Source organism: Salvelinus sp. IW2-2015, unplaced genomic scaffold (assembly GCF_002910315.2).
Source record: "Salvelinus sp. IW2-2015 unplaced genomic scaffold, ASM291031v2 Un_scaffold2434, whole genome shotgun sequence".
Taxonomy (NCBI): Eukaryota; Metazoa; Chordata; class Actinopteri; order Salmoniformes; family Salmonidae; genus Salvelinus; species Salvelinus sp. IW2-2015.
The window spans coordinates 63,803-70,881 of record NW_019943755.1 but is presented as its reverse complement, the minus strand read 5'-3'; the positions used below and the strand labels follow the sequence as shown (position 1 = coordinate 70,881).

Genomic DNA, 7,079 nt, shown 5'->3' with positions numbered 1-7,079 from the left:
CCCTCTTTCTCTCCACCCTCTTTCTCTCCTGTGTAGTTCCAGAACCATGTCGATCCTGAAGATTCACGCTCGTGAGATTTTCGACTCCCGTGGAAACCCCACCGTGGAGGTCGACCTGTACACCAAGAAAGGTAAGAGATTATACTGGAGCAGGGCTATCTGTACATTTTGTTCTCTCAAGGGTTTGTGTTCGACTTTGGGTGCATGCCTTGCAGACGCTGCCTTTGCCCGAATAATTTTTGGGACTTTTACTTTACATTATTAAGTCATGTGGCGTGAGTGTCCATACCACAGTTCTCTCTAATGGGGCAGTTTGAACAGCACCTTATCTAGGATATATTTAGCAACACTACTATCTGTACTGTGTCAGATTTGCTAATTCTTTTGTTTTGTTTAATGGTTTCATGAATTGATCACTTTAGAGTGATGAATACATTTTAAAGTGGGGCAACAGTCCGTCAGCTTACGGTGAATAACACCTAGCAGAGCTAAGTGCCCCACGAGCTAATGAATCAAACATGTAATGTCCCTTGCAGGCAGCACTGGTCTGGCTCTGATAAAAGCTTGCTCTGATCTAAACGTGCCCCAGATATAAGGAAGTGCCTCTGAATTTTAGTTTACTCCTGATTTTAGTGTTCTGAATAAAGATACTTCTGATTTTTGTGTTCTGATAAAGACTCTGATTTAGTTTCTGATATAATAAAGTCCCTTCTGATTAAATAAAGTGCTCTTTGATAAAGTGTCTCCTGATAAAGATGCTCTGATTAAAGTGTGCTCTGATATCACGTACGCAGTGCATCTGATAAAGTGCTCTGATAAGTACCTCGATTCTAGTGTTCTCGATAAAGTACTCTGATTTTAGGTGTCTTCTAGATTAACAAGTACAGTACGTACTGATTTACTGTGTTCTGAGTAAAGTACTCTTTTATTTTAGTCTGTATTATATGAGTGTTGAACAAAGTACTCTTTGAATTTAAAAGAGCTGCCTTCTATAAAGTGCTCGTGATAAAGGACCTGCTGATAAATGTGGCTCTGCCATTAAAGAAACGTGCTCTGCCAATAAAGTGCTCCTGATAATAAGTGCACTCATGATAAAGTACTACTGAATTTAGTGTTTCTGGCATAAGTACTCTGATTTACGCACCGTTCGATACTACAGTATCCTACTCTGGATTTTAGTGTTCTGATTATGTGTTCTTGATAAAGACTCTTGAAATTCAGCATAAGTGTTATGATTATATAGTCACTCTGTTATAAAAGTGTTTCTGATTTACCGTGTTCTAGATAAAGTACTTCCTGATTTTAAAGCTTATAGTTACTCTGATTATAAAGTACTCTGATTTAGTGCTGTTCTGATAAAGGTACTCTGATTTTAGGCAAAAGTGTTCTGATTAGAGACTCTGATAAAGTTATCTGATTAGTGTTTCCTGATTAGTGTTCTGAAAAAGTACTCTGTTAGTGTTATGATTTAGTGTTCTGATAAACGTACTCTGATTAGTGTTTCTGATTAAGTGTTCTGATTAAGAGTGATTATCTCTTGATTTAGTGCTCGATAAAGTGTTCTGATTTACGTGCTCTATAAAGTTGTCTGTAAAGTTGCCAAACTCACTGTGATACTGCTCATTGTGTCGTGCAGGGGAGGGCGGAAGTGGAGGAGGAGGAGGAGGAGGATTGTTTCCTTGGCCCACTCCTTTAATGTTCATGTTGTTTATACAGTGCATTCTGAAAGTATTCAGACCCCTTGACTTTTTCCACAGTTTGTTACGTTACAGCCTTATTCTAAAATTGATTCAATTGTTTTTTCCCCCTCAACAATCTACACACAATAGCCCATAATGACAAAGCAAAAACAGATTTTTTGAAATGTTTGCAAAAAGCGATTASAGTCTCGAGTCTTCTTGGGTATGACGCTACAAGCTTGGCACACCTGTATTTGGGGAGTTTCTCCCATTCTTCTCTGCAGATCCTCTCAAGCTCTGTCAGGTTGGATGGGGAGCATCGCTGCACAGCTATTTTCAGGTCTCTCCAGAGCTGTTCGATCGGGTTCAAGTCCGGGCTCTGGCAGGGCCACTCAAGGACATTCAGAGACTTGTCCCGAAGCCACTCCTGCATTGTCTTGGCTTTGTACTTAGGGTCGTTGTCCTATTGGAAGGTGAACCTTCGCCCCAGTCTGAGGTTCTGAGCGCTCTGGAGCAGGTTGTCATCAAGGATCTCTCTGTACTTTGCTCTGTTGATCTTTTCCTCGATCCGGACAAGTCTCCCAGTCCCTGCCAATGAAAATCATCCCCACAGCATGATGATGCCACCACCATGTTTGACCGTAGGGATGGTGCCAGGTTTCCTCCAGATGTGACACTTGGCATTCAGGCCAAAGAGTTGAATCTTGGTTTCATCAGACCAGAGAATATTGTTTCTCATGGTTTGAGAGGCTTTAGGTGCCTTTTGGCAAACTCCAAGCGGGCTGTCGTGTGCCTTTTACTGAGGAGTGGCTTCCGTCTGGCCACTCTACCATAAAGGCCTGATTGGTGGAGTGCTGCAGAGATGGTTGTCCTTCTGGAAGGTTCTCCCATCTCCACAGAGGAACTCTGGAGGGACCTCCCTGGCCAAMGCCCTTCTCCCACCGATTGCTGCCAAAGGTGCCTCAACAAAGTACTGAGTAAAGGGTCTGAATACTTATGTAAATATGATATTTCAGCTTTGTCATTATGGGGTATTGTGTGTAGATTGATGAGGACAATTATTTTTATTTTATCCATTTTAGAATAAGGTTGTAACGTAATAAGGTTGTAGTACTTTGTAAATGTACTGTATCTCCATGAATTTAAAGTATAAAAATACTTATTAGATCTTGGAATTGGAAGAAGTAACATTCATTCCGGAACATTCCACATTTATAAGTGATGGAAAGGTCAACACCTGCTTTGGTTAACAATAGCTTGTTGTTGACAAGACATGTACTGCCTTATTGGAATAAAGTGGACTGCAATGCAGAGGTTCCAATCATAAATATCATTGCAATGTGGAAACGTATGTTCATAATAGCTCTGCTATGTTAATCAATAGTGTTAATCAATAGTGTTAATCAATAGGTATTTTAGGTATTCCAGCACTTGACCTGTCTGTTTCTCTGTGTTCCCACATGCTAATTCAAATCAATTCAATTCAAAATACAACAATTAACAAGACATGACAATACACCAATAGTTTTAGCTCCAGGCAGAGTGAGTTAGCTCCAGGCTAGTCCCTCTCCTACTGGCAGAGTGAGTTAGCTCCAGGCTAGTCCCCTCTCCAAACTGGCAGAGTGAGTTAGCTCCAGGCTAGTCCCTCTCCAACTGGCAGAGTGAGTTAGCTCCAGGCTAGTCCCTCTGCCAAATGGCAGAGTGAGTAGCTCCATGGTAAGGGTAGCCTAACTGTACATCCTACAACCTACTAGAGCGAGCAGATCAGATCGTTTTGGGGAGTGAAAATAGCTACTGTCTGTAATGGTTCACTGCTTGGACAGCTCTACTATGTTACTGTAATGGTTCACTGCTTGGACAGCTCTACTATGTTACTGTAATGGTTCACTGCTTGGACAGCTCTACTATGTTACTGTAATGGTTCACTGCTTGGACAGTCTACTATGTTACTGTAATGGTTCACTGCTTGGACAGCTCTACTATGTTACTGTAATGGTACACTGCTTGGACAGCTCTACTATGTTACTGTAATGGTTCACTGCTTGGACAGCTCTACTATGTTACTGTAATGGTTCACTGCTTGGACAGCTCTACTATGTTACTGTAATGGTTCACTGCTTGGACAGCTCTACTATGTTACTGTATGGTTCACTGCTTGGACAGCTCTACTATGTTACTGTAATGGTTCACTGCTTGGACAGCTCTACTATGTTACTGTAATGGTTCACTGTTTGGACAGCTCTACTATGTTACTGTAATGGTTCACTGCTTGGACAGCTTCTACTATGTTACTGTAATGGTTCACTGCTTGAACAGCTCTACTATGTTACTGTAATGGTTCACAGTGTTGGACAGCTCTACTATGTTACTGTAATGGTTCACTGTTTGGAGCAGCTTCTACTATGTTACTGTAATGGTTCACTGTTTGGACAGCTCTACTATGTTACTGTAATGGTTCACTGTTTGGACAGCTCTACTATGTTACTGTATGGTCACTGTTTGGACAGCTCTACTATGTTACTGTAATGGTTCACTGTTGGACAGCTCTACTATGTTACTGTAATGGTTACTGGTTTGGACAGCTCTACTATGTTACTGTAATGGTTCGACTGGTTTGGAGCAGCTCTACTATGTTACTGTAATGGTTCACTGTTGGACAGCTCTACTAATGTTACTGTAAATGGTTCATGTTTTGGACAGCTCTACTGGAGATGATTACTGTAATGGTTCACTGCTTGGACAGCTCTACTATGTTACTGTAATGGTTCACTGCTTGAACAGCTCTACTATGTTACTGTAATGGTTCCTACTGGTAAATGTTGGTCATACTGAGACACATACAGTAGATTCAGTGTTTCCCCTGTAGTCGTTTAGCAGCAGAACATTTGAAAGGGATAGTGCCGAGATTTGAGCAATTWAGCCCTTTTTCTACTTACCCAGAGTCAGATGAATTCATGGATWCTATTTTAATGTCTCTGTGGTGCAGTTTGAAGGAAGTTGTTAACTAGCGTTAGCGCAATGACTGCTAGCTGTTCCCATATACTTTCAGTCATTGTGCTAACGCTAGTTAGCAATGGCTCTCAAAACGACCTTCCACTTCTTCAAACTATACGCAGAGACATACAAATGGTTCATTTTGACTCGAGGTGAGTAGAAAAATWGCTTGATTGTCAAAATCTCGCGCTATCCCTTTAAGATCAGAGTGACACGTTTCAACAACACACAGAGTGAAATTTAGAAATGGCAGTGAGTGAGTCTGGGGGAGAGGAAAGGAAGTCAAGGTGCAGCTTATATAATAGTGTTTTCTCACTACTGAAATACTCTGCCACACCTTTCTCTACCATTTTTAATAGGTGAAGACAGTTCACWATTGTTTGCTTGCCATTCACTGGTATGCAGTGTGGCCAACTACCAGTTGCTGGCTGCCAGTTAGTACTAGGGTGTACAGAATATGAAATGCTGCAATCTGTTGCTGAAACAATGTAGCCAACGGTGGTTATTTTGTGGTTCTCRTTCAGAGCTGTTGAGAAATCAATGCTGCTATGTTTTCATTTGCACATCGACAATGGAATAGACATAGTGCACGTTTACTCAGATAAATATTTAAATAAATAGTTTCATTTACTATCTGTTAAGAGTTACTCATTAAACTAGGGAGTACACACAGCAAAATACTTCTTATCACACCCAAAGATATAAAATCAGGTGAAGGCAAGAAGCTGAATTAAATCCTGTAATGTCAAGTATTTTATTACGTTCTTCATTGTGAGGAAGTCGTTTAGGAGACTATCATCAGGTTCTATCCCTCCATTTCCAATCTGTCACCGCTGGAAAACAGAAAACCCAAACCAGGCTGTTTCCCAAATGCCACTACTTTAGCACTATTACTTTAAGTGTACCCCTATGATCCCTGGTCAAAAGTAGTGTACTATGTAGTGAAAAGGGGAACCATTTGACACACACACAATACTGTAAAGTTGAATTCTATGACTAAACTTCCAACGGGGTAATGTCAGTTGGGCTATCTTTAAACAATAGTTATAGCTGGTGCTTTCAAAGTTGATTTATATTATTTGAAAGGTGATTTCATGACCTTTCAGAACCACTTGTGAAACAACGTTTAAAATCTATCAGGGTTTCCTTTTTTAAAAGCAATTTATACAGGTAATTACGATATGTATCCTAGAGGTCGAAGGTCAAAGTTCTATTTTATCTGAACATTCCTGAAGATGTGCTTGATGGATAGCTGTGAACCCAAGCTTTCCAATTATATACTGTATGTTTTAAAGGGTTTACGTGAGCAATAAGTAACATTCATTCCGGAACATTCCACATTATAAGTGATGGAAAGGTCAACACCTGTACACTGACATTTTTTGTGATAGGGTCAAATCCATGGGGGAAAAGTGAATGGGATGGAGGGATGAATGAAAGAGTAATAACACAGAGGAAGCTGCCATTGCTGCAGTGCTATCACACATTTTACAACTAGGGACAAAGAGCTTCTAGAAAATCACTATGAGACATCATCACCCTGAGTCCAACTCCAGTCCTCCAGTATCCGTAACAGTCCAACTCCAGTCCTCCAGTACCCGTAACAGTCCAACTCCAGTCCTCCAGTACCCGTAACAGTCCAACTCCAGTCCTCCAGTACCCCGTAAAGTACCAACTGCTGCCAGTCCTCCAGTCCCATCCCGTAACAGTTCCAACTCCGAGTCCTCCAGTACCCTACGCCCGCTCCTCATACCCTAGGTCCAACTCCAGTCCTCCAGTACCCCTAACCATCCAACCGTCCTCAACCCAAGTCCACGTCCTCCAGTACCGCCTAATCAGCTCCTAACTTCCATTCCTCCAGTACCCCTAACAGTCACCTCCAGTCCTCCAGTACCCCTAACAGTCCCAACTCCAGTCTTGAACTCCAGTACCCTCTAACAGTCCAAGCTCAGTTCCTCCACCAGTACCCCATAACAGTCTCCATACTCAGCCTCCAGTACCCAACAGTCCACACTTCCATGTCCTCCAGTTACCCTAACAGTCCAACTTCCATCTCCTCAGTAAACCCTAACAGTCCATCTCACAGTCCTCCAGTACCCCGTATCAGTCCAACTACTCCGTCCTCTTGCCTAGTACCCCGTAGACAAGTCCCAAGCTCCAGTCCTCCAGTACCCCTCTTAACAGTCCAACTCCCCCACCAGTCCAACTCGCAGTCACTCCAGTACCCCTAACAGTTCGCAACTCCAGTCCTACAGTACCTAACAGTCCAACTCTCCAGTCCCTCTCCTCCAGTACCCTAACAGTCCAACTTCCAGTCCTCCAGTACCCCTAACGAGTCCAACTGCCGTCCCCCAGTACCCCTAACTAGTCCAAACTCCCAGTCCTTCCAGTATCCCAGAAGGCATC

General features: G+C 42.2%; 1 pseudogene; it reads left to right on the top strand.

The window, feature by feature from the left end:
* LOC112073950 (alpha-enolase-like) overlaps positions 1-7,079 on the top strand; it is a 36,350-nt pseudogene that overhangs the window by 15,907 nt on the left and 13,364 nt on the right.